The sequence below is a fragment of the Lathyrus oleraceus genome, chromosome 5 (genome assembly GCF_024323335.1).
Source record: "Lathyrus oleraceus cultivar Zhongwan6 chromosome 5, CAAS_Psat_ZW6_1.0, whole genome shotgun sequence".
Lineage (NCBI taxonomy): Eukaryota > Viridiplantae > Streptophyta > Magnoliopsida > Fabales > Fabaceae > Lathyrus > Lathyrus oleraceus.
In genome coordinates, this window is record NC_066583.1 from 536,787,054 (window position 1) to 536,805,593 (window position 18,540).

At 37.8% G+C, this 18,540-nt stretch overlaps 1 non-coding gene across 1 annotated transcript; it reads right to left on the reverse strand.

The window, feature by feature from the left end:
- Positions 1–2,522: 2,522 nt before the first annotated feature.
- LOC127088443 (small nucleolar RNA R71) lies at positions 2,523–2,629 on the reverse strand. Its single transcript, XR_007790278.1, has one exon. It is a non-coding gene; the product is annotated as a small nucleolar RNA R71 (small nucleolar RNA).
- Positions 2,630–18,540: the final 15,911 nt, after the last annotated feature.

An 18,540-nucleotide genomic window follows, 5' to 3' on the forward strand; every position in this document is an offset into this window, starting at 1 on the left:
GATCTTCAAAAATAGACTTCTGGACTTTAAGCTTCTCTTTAGATGTTCATTATCAAAATCAATATTTAGATTATTCCTGAAATTTTAGTTTATGGTTTTGCACACTTGAACAATTATTAGATTACCCAATTGTTCTTTAAATACTCTATTATCATCAAAACATAGGTGATAACATGAAATAATATCACATTTTTGGACTCGATTTAATTAAATTATATTATTATTTGTTTCAATTTATTTCATATTATTCGATATTACGTGGTATTTTCCCTTCTATTTGTCTCAGGTAACTTATTTGAAGCATAAGTGAAAAAGGAAGAAAAGGGGGGTGAAAAAGAGGATGAAAGCAAATTCCACTAAAGCCCAGCCCACAATTACAAGCCAGGAGCGCTGAAGCTGTGACGAACGCCACACAAGGTGTGACGAGCGTCACGCCCTGCTACTTTGTGTTACGAGTGTAACACACGGTGTGACGAACGTCACACCCCACTCCTATATTTTTGGCCTTTGACGCGTAACAGAGGCACGTTGAAGCTATTCTTGCGCTTGACTCGTTGAAACGTGAAGCTTACTTACTGAATGCATTTTGGGAAAACGGTTACAAAGGGGACTAATATAAATAAAACCAAAGATCCAACCCTGAAGCTCTCACTTCCCTTTCCGCCGTGCAAGCATTTACAACACTAATTTTCTACAGCTTTCTATTATTAGCAATTTTTATTTCCTTTTCTTTTCCAGTCAATTTTCAGAGCACTTAATTAATTTTTCACACAATAGTTTCTACACCGGAAACTATTGTGTATCTTTTACTGGATCTAACCTTACGTTAGATCATAGTATTTTTATCCCTTTGCTTTTATTTTTCTGTCCGATTGAAGAGTGCAAGAACAAATCCAACCGGTCTGTGGTGGAGTGTTCAAGATTCCTATTAATTATTCAGATTCTTTAATTTATTTTTTTAATTTATATATGCTCTGCATTGCTGTTTATTTATATTGTTTGCCTGATATGGTTTTATTTAAGCATGATAATTGTTTAGACCTGTTTAGCATGTCCGGCTAATTAATTTAGATATCGGTATGTAAAGTAAGCAGAATGAAGGAATCAAAACTAAGTTGGTATAATTGTATTTAAAAATAAAGTCACTCTTTTTATGGTCTCAATTTACAGAGTTAATACCAAGGTTTTTGTACGAAAGTAAAAGACATAAAGAAGTTAAAACCAATAGAACGACGGTTTGAGTTTTTAACTGGACAGTGTAAATTGGACATTAATTCTAAATCAGGGCGAAAGCAATTTTTAGAGTTAATTAAATTCTAATCTTTTTCAAAAAGTATTTTTAAAGGTTAAATCTGAGGACGAGAGTTAAGCATTTAAGTTTAATTATATAATCTAAGTCAATAGAGCGAGAGTTTGAGACGAGGGTGTTTAAACGGTTATTATTTTAATGAAAAGAGTTTCTATAGATTCTGTTGTTTTCAAAAGGTGATTTTGGACTTAACTAATAAGTGACAGCTACGTTAATATAAAGTCATAGTCTATTCAATAGAGCGAGAGTTTGAGATAAGACTTTTAATCAATAGTGTCTACTGAAAAGATTTATTTTAAAACCAAGAAACCAACGAAGATTTGATTCCCTAATTACGACGAACTACATACCGATATCCGCTTAATTGATATTTAAATTAGATCCAATTTTAGTTTTACTTCTCCCCCAAATCATCAAAGTATCATCCGCCTTAGCTTTACGAAGTAACCTTTGAAAACGGTATATCGATTCATAAGTCCCTGTGGGATCGATATCTTTTAAAACTACGCGATAAGACTGTGCACTTGCAGTTAGTACCCCAATAGACTTATAAAGTCGCGATCAAGTTTTTGGCGCCGTTGCCGGGGACTTTTATTTAGTCGATATCGTAACCCTTCTGTTGCGCTGTAGAGACTAAGGCAATTTTTATTTCTTTCTTTCGTTGATTTGTATGCCACACACTCGCTCACAAGGCGAGCCGTTTTACTTACGAATCAACGACGTTGAACTATATCTCCGAGTCTTACGACGAATTCGGGAATATCGTGCTGCAAACAATCTCCCTCCTATCGAAGTGCCCGACCTCAAAAATCTTCTTCCTTCGCCGATACCCGAGATGGCAGAACCAGCTCGTGCTCTTCGAGATTACGCCGCTCCATCGCAAGATGAGCCGCATTCGAGTATTGCTCCACCCGTAATCGAAGCAAACAACTTCGAACTTAAACCTTCGTTGTTACAAGCAGTGCAACAGAATCAATTCTCTGGAAATCCTACCGAGGATCCAAACCTTCATTTATCCGTATTTGTCCAATACGCTGATACTGTTAAAGCTAATGGTGTCACTTCAGAGGCGATTCGACTTCGTCTTTTTCCCTTCTCGTTAAGAGATAAAGCTAGAAGATAGCTTCAGTCTCTTCCTTCCAACTCAGTCACCACATGGAATGAGTTGAAGAAAGTCTTTCTTGCCCGATATTTTCCTCCAAGCAAAACAACTATGTTGAGAGCCCAGATAAATGGATTTAAACAGAAAGATAACGAGTCTCTTTTCGAAGCATGGGAAAGATACAAAGACATGATGAGACTTTGTCCACACCATGGTTTAGAGGACTGGTTAGTAATTCATACCTTCTATAATGATCTCTTATACAACACAAGGTTAACAATAGACGCCGCCGCAGGTGGTGCGCTTATGGATAAACCTTATGCCGATGCTTATCAACTTATCGAGAGCATGGCCCAAAACCATTATCAATGGGGAAGCGACCGAACAATGGTAGAAAAACCTCAAACGAAAAGTGGCATGTACGAGATAAGTAGCCTTGATCATGTTAATGCAAAAGTGGATGCTCTGGCCCAGAAAATTGAAAGTTTAAATGTATCACCTCCAGCCACCGTGGTTGCCGCAGATCAAAATTGCGAAGTCTGTGGAATCCAAGGTCACACTCCTGCAGATTGTCAACTCCTAACAGGAATCCAAGCAGAGCAAGTGAATTATGCTCAAGGAAATCCCTACTCGCATACCTATAACTCAAACTGGAAGAACCATCCTAATTTTTCATATAAGAGCAATAATGCTTTATACGCACCAGGTCAATCTCCTAGTCAAGCCCCAGCTATACCCCCTGGATATCAAAAGTCGACCCCATCTACACCTAACAATAATGTTCCTAGAAAATCCAACTTGGAAATCATGATGGAGAACTTCATAGCTTCTCAACAGCAAACCAATAAAGATTTCTTAAACCAGAATGTACACACTAGCGAACAAATTAAACAACTAGCAAGTAAAGTAGATGCCCTGGCTACCCATAACAAAATGCTGGAAACACAAATATCACAAGTAGCTCAACAACAAGCGCCTACTGCTGCCCCAACTGGTACATTTCTTGGACAGCCCCAACCTAACCCGAAAAGCCACGCTCATGCAATCATATTGAGAAGTGGAATAGAGGTAGAAGGACCGTCTGATCCAAGAATTGAAAACCAAAACTCTAAAAAGTCAACTGAGGAAGAAAATAAACCTAAGGAAAAGGAGGAGAGTAATAAGGAAACGGTAGAAAAGAAAGAACCTTATGTACCTCCACGACCTTATAAACCACCTATCCCTTACCCTCAAAGGCTTATTAAAACCAAAGATGCAGGCCAATTTAAAAAATTTGTTGACTTACTGAAACAATTAAACGTCACAATTCCTTTTACAGAAGCTATTACGCAGATGCCCTCATATTCTAAGTTCTTAAAAGAAATTCTTTCTAATAAAAGGAAACTTGAAGATAGCGAAACCGTTACACTCACTGCTGAATGCAGCGCTATAATCCAGAATATGCCTCCTAAACTTAAAGATCCTGGTAGTTTCTCTATACCCTGTCACATAGGAAAATTTGTCATAGACAAAGCTCTATGCGATTTAGGAGCAGGTATCAGTGTTATGCCTTTATCCATATGCAAGAAACTGGAAATGGGAGAATTAAGACCAACTAAAATGTCTGTGCAATTAGCAGATCGTTCAGTTAGATATCCTGTAGGAATTCTTGAAAACGTTCCCGTGCGCATAGGTTAATTCTACATTCCAACCGATTTCATAATTATGGACATAAGAGAAGATGAAGTTACACCCATTATATTGGGAAGACCATTCTTAGCAACCGCCTGTGCGATCATAGACGTAAAACAAGGACAACTCACTTTCGAAGTAGGAGAAGAGAAAATTGAGTTCATTCTTTCCCAATTTTCGAAAGCACCTGCAATAGATGACACATGTTACTTCATGGATATCATCGATGAATGCATAAAAGAAACAGAGTTAGAAAATGACAAATTGTCTGACTATCGTGTAGAAGACAGACTTAACCAATGTTTAGCAATGACATCGGATCCTACGCAATGCCTTAAGAAACCAAACCTCGGCCTGAAAACACTTCCCAAAAATCTGAGATATGAATTGCTAGACTTAGAACTTGAACGACCAGTGATAGTTAATGCAGACCTAGGTGTCGCATTACGCGAAAAACCGGCGGGAAAACAAGAACAACAGAGCCGCCACCGTGCGTTATTTATCCCAAAAGAGGGAAAGGAAACGCTCAGAGTAAACCTGGAAAGAACATGGTCTCGCGACCAAAGAGAATGGGTTCGGGAGTCGGTTATGCGAAGGGAAGGTATTAGCACCCCTACGCATCCGTCGTACTCGACGGGATCCACACACAAAAGGAAGGAAAATGGTTGCTAAAACGCTGCTCACACACACACACACTGGCTGAAAGAGATAAAAGAAACTGACTGAAACTGACTCGGCAGGATATCGTATCCTGGGCCTACTTAGTCTATCAGGCATAGACATCAGAGTCGAAGTAGTTCGGACTGGGGAAACGACACATGCTCGCTAGGATATCGCATCCTATGCATACGTATCTCCTTTGGACGAAGGAGAATCAGAGCATTCGTAGCTCAGCTGACACGCACACAAACAAAACGAAACAACATAGGCAAACGTGGAGCCTGAATGCCAATCACTGGACTTATGTCAGCATCCGAACCTAAACGCACACAGGAAACCAACTGCCAATCGCTGGACTTATGTCGGACTCCAACCAGAACACACACAAGGGTGGTTAAGACACAAAGGGTGAAAAAGAAAAAGGGCGCCCGGAGAGATCAGCTCATCTCCTGCCTACGTACCTCATCTGGTATGAGGATCAGGGCGACGTAGTTCCCCTACGCAGGGAAAAAAGAAGGACTAGCCTAACCAGATAACAGAGGGAGACACAACACTAGGGAGACTACGACTCGAGCCTAGATGTTGTCATGCAAAGTCGTCCCTAAGTTAAGGTTTCTAGCTAACTTGCACAGGAAGCAAGCCTATCCTAAACATGACTTGCACAGGAAGCAAGCCACACCTAACCTAACTTGCACAGGAAGCAAGGGTCTCGATTGCAACTAGGGCAAGAGAAAGGGGAGGTCTCAATCGCAACGAGGGCGAGAGAAAAGAATTAGTGTTAGTTGTTAGTCAAACTCGACAAGACATCGCATCTCGTGCCTACGTATCTCATCTGGACATGAGAATCAGAGTTGTCGTAGTTCGGCTAAACTATTACTGTTGGTTTGTGTTTTTTAAGTGGACAACGTCACTGCGCAATCTACCTGATGCTCGACCTTTGGAGACTTACTCATCTGTAGTAGAAGGAGTTAACGTATCCTTAAGAGGGGATGATGTTTGTTTGTGTTTTAAGAAAGCTCAAGCAAGAAAGGAAGTCCTATACGAAGGAACCGTGCTACCTTAATTGACATGCAAACGAGACTACGCGGAGTCTAGCAAACCTAGGGGATACAATCACACCACACAAACATGTACAGCATAAAATAAACACACCAACAAGGGGGCTCAAACATGGGTTAGGTTTTAGTCGAGGGGTCACATCAACCTCAACAAACAAACCTCTGGAATGGGGTGAATGTTGCTCTTAACCTTGCCATTGAGGGGCTAAGGTGAAGCAGATGAAAGGAGATGAGGGGTGTGCCTCATTGCTCTTATCCCTGGCCAGGGAGAGCATTTGACAAGAATGTGTGGGTTCAGAAAGTGGGAACCCTTCTACACATTTGGTACTGACTCAACTGTACAATTGTACAAGATCTTGGGTTTGTATCTGCAATGCATCAACACAGTGGTGTGAGCAAAGCAGAAGACACACAGAATAGCAGGGGATAGGTTGCTTATCCCTTGGTTCTGCCAATTGCCTCTTCACTTAGGAGGTCTTTGACTATGTACAAGGACAAATTAAACATACACAAACATTGCCTCTTAAGGAGGACTTCAGACAGTTGCCTGGCCAAGTAACAGGCCAGGTCTTCCAGACTACATGAAGATTAAGGGATATACCTCAATGCAAATTGCTTATACAAGCAAAGCAAAGCAAAAAGTTCACAAGGAACTAAGCAACTAAAAGCACCTGAAATAGTCAAACAGATCAGTACACAATTCACAAGTTAAAGCAAAGGAAATAGGAATCAACAGTCAAATCAGACAATCAAATATGCAAAGCACAAGACTCAAATCATGTGAGTCAAGCCACCTACAAAACCAAGAGGTTAGCTCAATGATATTCAAGTAAACTCAATCCAAAGAAATGGTCTCATAGGAGCATTTGTTGGTCAACCTGAAAACACAAGCTCAAAAGTGAGTAACAGGACCACTAGGACAAGCCTAGGGTCAAAAGAGAATGAAAAAGTCAAAACAGCAAAGGGCAAGCATTCACAATCATGTTCAAACAATTAAGAATCAATACTAATTAAGTTCACATTCATATCAATCACTATCATCATTTCATGAACAATTTAAGTCAAAGCATTGCAAACAGAAGCTCATAGGAGTCAACAGAAAGACTTGCATCAAAAGTCAACTCAAACATTTCCAAAAATTACCAAATAAATCATGATCAATCCTAACACATAGCATGGTAAGCATGTAAAATTTCATCACATTTGGACAAGTGGAAGGCAGTCAATGAAAATCAGAAAATCAAAGCCATATTGAACATGCTTAATGAAGTCAACCAAACATGCATCAACTTAGAAAACTCATAAATCAGAGATGGTGTATGATAAATGAATGGGACTAAACCCATGGCCAAGATGAGGATTTCTAATTATCTCATGCAAAATTTCATGTCCATCTAATAAAATATGAGCATTTCACAAAACAAATGGCAAAGTGCATCACACAAGGTCAACATTTGACTAGACAGGGGAACAAAATCTCAAACAATTAGGAAAATGGCACAAACAATTCCACAAAAAATCACATACAAACTAGACACACAATAGAAGGTTCATGCAAAAAATCAATTCATTTGGAGGTCAAGAAGCATGGATACAAAAATCAGGAAGCTGCACATCCATGGTGTGACACAAGTTGTCACACCCTACTTCAAAAAATCACAACTCTCAAACCACATAAGATAAATTCATGATCTTTACATCAAAATAAACATGAATGAGTGTAGATTAAGCACAAAAAATTTCAGGGTCATTGGATATATCCTCATCATTTCACAATTGAATTGGTAAGATGTACAAAATATGCATACATGAGCAAAACCCTAATGCCATTAAAAATCCAGCCATCCAAAAAATCAGCAAAAATCATGATAAAAAAGTAGACACTCATATGAACATGATGCAAAAATTTCCATGAAATTTGGATCAAAGGTGATGATGTTATGAATTTTACAAAATGTGGTATCAATTTGGAATAAATGAACAAAATAAACATGGTTTACTGGTCAAAGTGTTGACCGGTGGCACAATGGTAATTCTGGGCATCACTAATCAAAACGGTGCGCATCAGCCAAGTAAAACCAAATGTTCTGATTGGTTGTAGGGGAATGGAACAGTGAAGTGCAAGCATGCAATACGTGAAAACTCAGATTTTCTGGAAAATAATTAGGGTTTGGCCATGAACAGTATAACTTCATCATCCTCATTCAATCGAAAAAATCAACACGCCCAGAAATAGCAATTAAGCACACCATTCGAACAAGTGAACCAAGCACATGCATAATCCAGCCATAGTTTTCAGTAAATCGAAGCATACAAACAAATCATACAAGAACATGTTTGGATGTAAAATTTGAAAACCAGATTTCTCTTAACACAAGCAACCATTTCAAGTGATACAAAGTTCAATGGAATCAGCATCAAAAGATCTATCCTAAACATAGCATAATTTGGTAAATGGTGAGACTCGAACACTTACTTGATTTTGAAGAAAAGAGTGGAGCAGTGGTTATTTTGGTGATGCAAGCTCAAACAGATGAAGATTATGGTTGATATTGATGGATACTTGAAGCAATCTAGCTCAGCGATGCTTGATACAAACCGATTCGAAATCTGCCATTGTTGGAGCTTTGGATGAAACAGCACTCGAAATGTGGTCACAGCTAGTGTTTTATGCTTGAAATGAGCTCAATATTGATGGTGGATGATGACACAACCAAGCTAGCTCGCGGTTCTTGAGGTTTTGTGGAAAAAGATTCAACAATGCACAAAATGAGGGAATGAGAGAAAGAGTTTTTCTGTGTTAGAATGTGGGCTGCTACTAGGGTTTGAAATGGCAGAAATAATGTTTATATACTTCTGTTTTAAGTCTGCTAAGTGAGTGTTAACCATGATTATCACAAATGAACCAATTGCACCTTTTGCTAATTTTCACCAAGTGGCAAGGAGGTGTGTAATTCTGCACGATTTTGGGCCTTGGCAAGTCAGAAATGATGTCTTAAGTCAATCCCAATTGGCCAATTTGAAAGAAATTGCTTGATTCAAAAAGTCAAAATTGCACCTCACTTGAATTTAAACATGATAGTTCAAAAAGGGCCATTTTGATTGGCAATGTTTTGGCACATGAAATTTATATTTTTGGAAAGAGGAGGTTAAATGTGGTTTGTTGGAAAAAACCTCACCAATTTTGGCCAAATGGTTTGAGAGATATGGCCTTTTGAATTTCAAGAATTTGTGAAAATGAATTGATCATATCTTGACAACCATACATGGGAATTGAGAGTTCTTGGACTTTTTGGAAATGGGAGAACAAGATCTTCAACTTTCATGTTGGGAAAAAATTCATTTGAAGCTTGTATCATGATGTAAGTTTGGGATCAAGAAGTTTCCATTTTTGACAGTTAAAATTACAGGTCCAGTTTCTATTTTTGGAAATTTTCTGATTGGCTTCAAATTCTTCAATGATATTGCTTGCCATGATATATGAGGCCTATTGGGCCATGAATAAGCTCTCTCAAACCAAATCCATCCATCAAAACCATAAAATCAACCACAGTTGACCAAGTTTGACTTTTTAGGGTTTCTGACTGACTGTGCATGAACTGATGACTTCTGAACATCCAACCCTTGACTTAAACACTTCAAATGGACCTCCAAGTCATGTGAACATGTTGGACCAACCCTAGGGCCTTGGCTCCTTGAGAAACACCCTTGCTTGCTTGGTTGACTGATCTCCTGATCAGTTTGACCTAATTCCTTGACTTGCTTGCACTTGAGGCAACAGGGACAATGCAATGCTATGCAGTGGACCATGATATGCTATGACCTAATATGAGAATGTATGTACAATGATAGGTGCAAATTTGAGGTGCTACACTAGGAAAACTCGAAACCGAAAAACTCCTACATATCTTAAGAAAATATCCAACCGCACTAGGATACAACATCACCGATCTTAAAGGAATAAGTCCTTCTATTTGTATGCACCGCATCATGCTAGAAGAAGACTGTAAAACTTCTAGGGAACATCAGAGGAGACTAAACCCGGTCCTGAGTGAGGTAGTGAAAAAGGAAGTAACAAAGTTATTAGAGGCAGGTATCATATATCCTATATCTGATAGCAAATGGGTTAGTCCTGTACACGTAGTACCAAAGAAAGGAGGTATAACAGTTATTGAAAATGAAAAAGGAGAAACTATAACCAAACGAATCGAATCGGGATGGAGAATGTGCATTGACTATAGGAAACTAAACAAAGCAACCCGAAAAGATCATTTCTCTTTACCATTCATTGACCAGATGTTAGAACGATTAGCAAAACATTCTCATTTCTGCTATCTAGACGGGTACTCAGGCTTCTTTCAAATACCAATTCATCCTGATGACCAAGAAAAGACAACATCCACATGTCCTTTTGGTACCTTCGCTTATCGACGAATGCCGTTCGGCTTGTGCAATGCTCCTACAACCTTCCAAAGGTGCATGATGGCAATATTCGCCGATTTTCTCGAAAACATCATGGAAGTATTTATGGATGATTTTTCCGTATGCGGACAAAGCTTTGAAGAATGTCTTGAAAACCTAGAAAGAGTTCTAGAACGATGTGTAAAAGTAAACCTAGTACTTAATTGGGAAAAATGTCACTTTATGGTACAAGAAGGAATTGTTTTAGGACACATCATATCAAATAGAGGAATTGAAGTAGACAAAGCCAAAATAGAAGTAATCGAAAACCTTCAACCTCCGAAAACTGTGAGAGAAGTACGAAGCTTCTTAGGACATGCCGGTTTTTACCGACGATTCATTAAAGATTTCTCTAAAATAACTAAACCTTTAACCGGATTATTGATGAAAGATGCTGAATTCATCTTCGACAATAAATGTTTAGAAGCATTTCAAACGCTTAAACAAGCATTGATCTCCACGCCCATAATGCATGCTCCGGATTGGAATGAACCATTCGAAATAATGTGTGACGCAAGTGACTACGCCGTAGGCGCTGTTTTAGGACAACGAAAGGATAAAAAGCTTCACGTCATATATTACGCAAGTAGAACCCTAGACGAAGCACAAATGAATTACGCCACGACCGAGAAAGAACTTTTAGCAGTGGTGTTTGCACTAGATAAATTTCGTTCTTACTTGGTCAGAGCTAAAATAATCGTTTAAACTGACCACGCTGCCATTAAGTACCTCTTAACAAAAAAGGACGCTAAACCTAGACTCCTAAGGTGGATTTTGTTGCTACAAGAATTCGATTTGGAAATCAAAGATAAGAAAGGAACTGAAAACGTAGTAGCAGATCACCTCTCTAGACTTGAAAACCTGGAACCGGAAAGAACATCGATCAACGATGATTTCTCGTACGATAAACTTATAGCTACTTTGGAAGAAAATAAAGCTGATAAACAGGTAGAGACCACCTTAGCTATATGTGTTACACCATGGTACGCTGATCTCGTCAATTAATTAGCTTCTAGAATAGTTCCACCTAATTTTTCTTACCAACAAAAGAAACGATTCTTCCATGACATAAAACATTATTACTGGGATGACCCTTTACTTTTCAAAAGAGGCCCCGATGGTATTTTCCGTCGGTGTATACCTGAAGAAGAGATAGAAAATATAATCCAACACTGTCACTCCGCTCCTTATGGTGGACATGCAAGTACATCCAAGACCTGCTCTAAAATCCTACAAGCCGGTCTTTATTGGCCAAACATATGGAAGGATGTGCATGCGGCTATCAAGAAATGTGATAGATGTCAATGCACAGGAAACATATCTAGACGTGACGAGATGCCACAAAATGGCATTTTGGAAGTAGAGATTTTCGACGTGTAGGGAATAGATTTCATGGGACCTTTTCCACCTTCTTTTGGTAACAAGTACATACTCGTAGCGGTTGACTACGTATCAAAATGGATTGAAGCTATACCTTCTCCAACAAACGACACACGAGTAGTAACTAGACTCTTTAAGAATATAATTTTCCCAAGATTTGGTGTCCCAAGAATAGTAGTCAGTGATGGTGGATCGCATTTCATATCTAAGGTACTCGAAAAACTACTGTTTAAGTATGGTGTAAGACATAGAGTAGCGACACCTTACCATCCTCAAACCAGTGGACAAGTGGAAGTGTCTAACAGAGAAATTAAACAAATATTAGAAAAAACAGTCGCCACCTCAAGGAAAGACTGGTCATCAAAACTATCCGAAGCTTTATGGGCATATCGAACCGCTTACAAAACTCCCATAGGGACAACCCCATTTAAGCTTATTTATGGAAAATCTTGCCACCTCCCGGTAGAATTAGAACATAAGGCCTACTGGGCTATTAAAAATATAAATTTAAACTATAAGGCCGCTGGTGAAAAGCGAATTCTTGACATAAACGAATTAGAGGAACTTCGACAAGACGCCTACGAAAATGCCAGAATCTACAAAGAAAGAACGAAAAAATGGCATGATAAACGTATATCAAGAAAAATCTTCAAACAAGGCGATATAGTCCTTTTGTTCAACTCTAGACTTAAGTTATTCCCAGGAAATCTACGTTCTAGATGGTCAGGCCCTTTCCAAGTCACCAATGTCTTTCCCAGTGGAGCAGTGGAAATTAAAGGAAAATCCATTGAACCATTTATCGTAAACGGGCAGCGCCTAAAACATTATCATTATGCAGAGAACAATGAAGATTCGCAAGTCCTGCACTTAGACGTAATGCCTCCAGAATTTATAGATTATATTTGATGGTTTTTATGTCGAGCTTGCGACATTAAACAAAGCGCTTCGTGGGAGACAACCCACAAATATTTTTTATTTTTATTTCTTCTTTGATTATTCTTTTAAATTTTATTTAGTATTCATTCTTCATTTATTTTAATTTATAAAAAAATTCTTCTTTTCTTCTTTCGGCATTTGGCCAAATCCTGACTAAAACTCTTGTTTTTCTTTTCTTTAGCTAACACTAACCTGATGGGACAAATTGATCGTATGGGTATCAAATTCAGAGGGAAAGCTTAGAAACAAAAGTTTGAGGAACTAGCAGAGAGAAAGATGCTACCTAGCTTGTATGCTGATGATTGGGCAATGACTGCCCTTGGACTAAGAGAAAGTGTCATGTATTTGCTGAGTCAAATAGGGTGGGAAACCACTCCTATTCGAAGACAATTCGTCACTTACTGGAGACTAACGCTAGAATTCCTTAGCTCCCTGATCTATCTACCCATTCATGGAAAAGGAATAAGCAGAGGTTTCATTCAGTTCAGAATGTTCAACATGGAGTATCAGTTTAACATTCAAGACTTTACTAACCTTTTAGGTTTCCCTACCTCTTTTGATACATTCACAGTGAGCCAAGAAGACCTTTTTGAATATAGAGAACTTGAACATTTTTGGGGAAGTTTGACTGGAAATGATGACCCCGAGGAACATGAGTTTCTTTCTGGAAACATACATAACCCGACCTTTCGTTATTTCCATAAGATCCTGGCCCACACCCTTTTTGGGAAGAAGTCAAATATTACTACAGTGGAGAGCCATCTTAATAGCAAACTACGTGGAGAGCCGATGAATATAAGTGAATGATTCCCAAAATATATATATATATATATATATATATATATATATATATATATATATATACATATATATATATATATATATATATATATATATATATATCAGGAAATGCACTAATTAAGTTAGGTGATCCTTACCAAATCATTTAATCTAAAGGTTGCAGATCATACAAAAGCATAGTACGAAAGATCCATTATGAGTTGGTTCAGCAGGTATCTGGTGCTGAACTTGGTAGGGAGGACTACGGTCCGATCCCCCACAATCTGCAATGGACTAAATAACGAAGTTATCCAACTTATGTACCAGAACTTCAAGCTAAAAAGGGGATCAAAATCACTAACCGGTTACTCCACTATGTGCGCGAAAAGATAAAGGGCTTAATGTGATTTCGCTAGAATGAAAACGGGTGAAATAAGAGTAAAGGAACTAGGATAACTATAATAGCATTACTCGAACTGGTTTGCATAAGGTGGGGTTATCTGAGGCTGTGAAGGTAGTTGTTGATGTCAAGATTAAACTCAAGTTACTTCTAAACAAGGTTTACATGTAATCTAGTACGATTGATGTGTGTTTTGAAATTTCATCTGGCCAAATTTTTAAAACGATTTCTATAATGTATCTTACTTGAGGACAAGCAAATGTCTAAGTATGGGGGAGTTTGATAACATGAAATAATATCACATTTTTGGACTCGATTTAATTAAATTATATTATTATTTGTTTCAATTTATTTCATATTATTCGATATTACGTGGTATTTTCCCTTCTATTTGTCTCAGGTAACTTATTTGAAGCATAAGTGAAAAAGGAAGAAAAGGGGGTAAAAAAGAGGATGAAAGAAAATTCCACTAAAGCCCAGCCCACAATTACAAGCCAGGAGCGTTGAAGCTGTGACGACCGCCACACAAGGTGTGACGAGCGTCACGCCCTACTACTTTGTGTTACGAGCGTAACACATGGTGTGACGAACGTCACACCCCACTCCTATACTTTTTGGCTTTTGACGCGTAACAGAGGCACGTTGAAGCTATTCTTCCGCTTGACTCGTTGAAACGTGAAGCTTACTTACTGAAGGCATTTTGGGAAAACGGTTACAAAGGGGACTAATATAAATAGAACCAAAGATCCAACCCTGAAGCTCTCGCTTCCCTTTCCGCCGTTCAAGCATTTACAGCACTAATTTTCTACAGCTTTCTATTATTAGCAATTTTTATTTCCTTTTCTTTTCCAGTCAATTTTCAGAGCACTTAATTAATTTTTCACACAATAGTTTCTACACCGGAAACTATTGTGTATCTTTTACTGGATCTAACCTTACGTTAGATCATAGTATTTTTATCCCTTTGCTTTTATTTTTCTGTCCGATTGAAGAGTGCAAGAACAAATCCAACCGGTCTGTGGTGGAGTGTTCAAGATTCCTATTAATTATTCAGATTCTTTAATTTATTTTTTTAATTTATATATGCTCTGCATTGCTGTTTATTTATATTGTTTGCCTGATATGGTTTTATTTAAGCATGATAATTGTTTAGACCTGTTTAGCATGTCCGGCTAATTAATTTAGATATCGGTATGTAAAGTAAGCAGAATGAAGGAATCAAAACTAAGTTGGTATAATTGTATTTAAAAATAAAGTCACTCTTTTTATGGTCTCAATTTACAGAGTTAATACCAAGGTTTTTGTACGAAAGTAAAAGACATAAAGAAGTTAAAACCAATAGAATGACGGTTTGAGTTTTTAACTGGACAGTGTAAATTGGACATTAATTCTAAATCAGGGCGAAAGCAATTTTTAGAGTTAATTAAATTCTAATCTTTTTCAAAAAGTATTTTTAAAGGTTAAATGTGAGGACGAGAGTTAAGCATTTAAGTTTAATTATATAATCTAAGTCAATAGAGCGAGAGTTTGAGACGAGGGTGTTTAAACGGTTATTATTTTAATGAAAAGAGTTTCTATAGATTCTGTTGTTTTCAAAAGGTGATTTTGGACTTAACTAATAAGTGACAGCTACGTTAATATAAAGTCATAGTCTATTCAACAGAGCGAGAGTTTGAGATAAGACTTTTAATCAATAATGTCTACTGAAAAGATTTATTTTAAAACCAAGAAACCAACGAAGATTTGATTCCCTAATTACGACGAACTACATACCGATATCCGCTTAATTGATATTTAAATTAGATCCAATTTTAGTTTTACTTCTCCCCCAAATCATCAAAGTATCATCCGCCTTAGCTTTACGAAGTAACCTTAGAAAACGGTATATCGATTCATAAGTCCCTGTGGGATCGATATCTTTTAAAACTACGCGATAAGACTGTGCACTTGCAGTTAGTACCCCAATAGACTTATAAAGTCGCGATCAATAGGGGGTATGATACAAACCAATTTTGTTTCAACAATCTCCTCCTTTTTTATGACAACAAACACAAGTATTTAAGAAATATGGCTGTTAACTTAATTAACAAGTTGACTTCAGGGTCTGAGATTTGTAAGCTCCCCCTACGTCTAATAGTCTAGAGGATGAGGTTTGTAAGCTTCCCCTAAATTCTATTCAGGTCAATTAAATTTTAACATTAAAGCATAATTAATAAATCTTCTGAATTTGAGCATAAATAATAATTGTCAGATCCAAATACTTAAATACTTTTATATCTACTCCCATTTTGTCATCAACAATAATAAAGAAATAGAAAATATATTGACGAAAACAAGTTCGATACTCAAATAAGAATTTTTCATAAGCACAACAATCTTATAATCAAATCCACGAAGATAAATATTTGAGATTTCATCAAATCTGAATAAAAATGGCTCAAAGTTATGTTTGTTTCCGCCCCTTCATCATAAAAAAAATCATTGAAGACATAGTCAAACTAAAAGAAAATTTTATAAATATGATTGAATTATGGCTAGAATGGTTGAGACTTATCTATGTGTTAGGCTAACCAACACAAATGTCTCACTTTACAACGCCTTAACACAAGTTTTTTGAATCAAAATTATGGTTTGACCGTAAAATTCTGGATGTCCTAGTTAATATTTTTTTGTCTCACTTGAAATACTGGTTCCTAGTTTCCCACAGCGGGTTCGACTTTTTTGGCGGGTGTTTGAAAAAACAAATACTCGTGTTTAAGGCAACATCTATTAATCTATTAATATATATTAAAATTGAATATCACACTATTTTATTAACAATTCATTCACTTACTCACCACGTCATTAAAAATCTGATGTGACACACATCCAAACACAACATTCCAAAATTTTCCAAACCTTCTTTTATTTATTTAAGAAAATTATGCAACATTTTCATTTATAAACTCTTTTAATTAAAACACTTCTATTTTCATATTCCATGACTTATCCATTTCTATTCTTTTAATTAAAAATCATGTATACAATTTATTTATTTCTCCATTCCATATATAATGTTATATACTTATACAAATTGTGCATCCACACCATACCTCAAAACTCAAACTATTAAAATTTCATTACATTTTGGATTGCTCACCCTATTTTCTTTAAAAAAAATTAAATTAATTAATTTTCACATAATTCGATAAACATTATGAGGTTTTTTTACCAAAATAACCCACTTTTTCAAGGAAATTCCCAAAATACCCATAGTTTCAAAAAAAATCCCAAAATACCCTACTTTTAGGAGGAGTCGTCAATTGAATTGGAGACTCCTCTTAAAACTTGAATGGAGGAGCCAATTGGATTGGCTAGGGCAGGTGCCCTAGCCAATTCAATTGGTGCCTATGTGTAGGTTTTAAGAGGAGTCGCCAATTCAATTGGAGACTCCTCCTAAAATGCATTTTTTGTGTGTTTTATGGTATAAGTGAAAGATAAATTTGATATAAGACGACTTGATATTAATAAAGTTTGGAGTTTACACAAATAAACCTAATGGTGATGATCGGGATCACCTAACCGACCTCCGGTCCCACATCCTCTAGCTACCCTAACTCTTGGCCCTAACCCACGTTGACGATTCTGCACCGATGTTTGATCATCTGAGGGGCCAGGAGCGTCACTACCAACTACAGGAGAAGGTCCATTGAGGTATTCAGACAAGTCAGCATAGTCTTCAGTATGCATTGATGGTGTACCGCCGTAGTTGAGCTCATGACCCATGCCAGAGAAGTTGGGATGTGGTTGACTCATGGATGGGCGACCATGATGGTTGAAGGGAGACATGGGTGTGAATGATGCGTCGAGGAAAGGTTGTTGGGGTGTTTGGTAGAGATAGGGTTGTTGGATGTTTTGGTTTTGTGATGTTTGGGCTTCTTGGCTACGGTAGGAGGAGGGGCAGTTGGTGTTTTGGCTAAGGCGACTTTGGTAGGGTGATGGGGTGGGTGCGAAGCGATGTTGGGTCTCAGGTTGATGGTCAATTTGTTGGTGGTGGTATGGGGTATGCTCTTGGTATTTGGGTTGGGTGAATGGCATGTTTTGGTTGTATGTTTGTGTGTTTGTGGAATGGAAAGTTTGACGGATAGGGGGTTGTGAGTAACCAAGCTGAGGATGTTGTTGGGGGTTAGATGTTGATCCTTCTTGTGTGTAAGTTGCCTGGCGTGGGTCGTATAGGTACATATCTTCGGTGATGAACTGAAAACAAACTGATGTGTACCAAGCCATATAAGTGCGACTTGGTTTTACCTCAGTTGGCATGACTGCGTCAGTTAACACATGGTCATGACGGTGCTTCCATTTGCGACACTCCGATCTTGCTAAGCTTTGCCATAGATTGAAGTTCCAATGGTCGTTAACTTTACGCAGATGCCATTCTCCTAGGCTAGCTGGGGGATCTGGGATATTCTGGACCATACCGAACTGCAGCTTCACACGATCGGTGTTGTGCATCTCCACAGTTGTGAACCGTATTATCGGTGTGCATGTAGTCCATATGGCTGCGTCTTCAGTGTTGACCTCATGGCCATGATCCAAATTAAGGTATGGACGCCAAATGAATTGAAATGTGAAAGAAGATAGGATTATAATCAATGTAGAAAAAGTTAACAAAATATAACGAAATAATTAAGTTATTTTGCTTACGTTTGTCGGTCGAAGGTGATCCAACAGGTTGCGATACTGAGTAATACAGTGTCTCGGACATCTGTTGTAACTCATACCACGTGCCGACCATCTACACCAA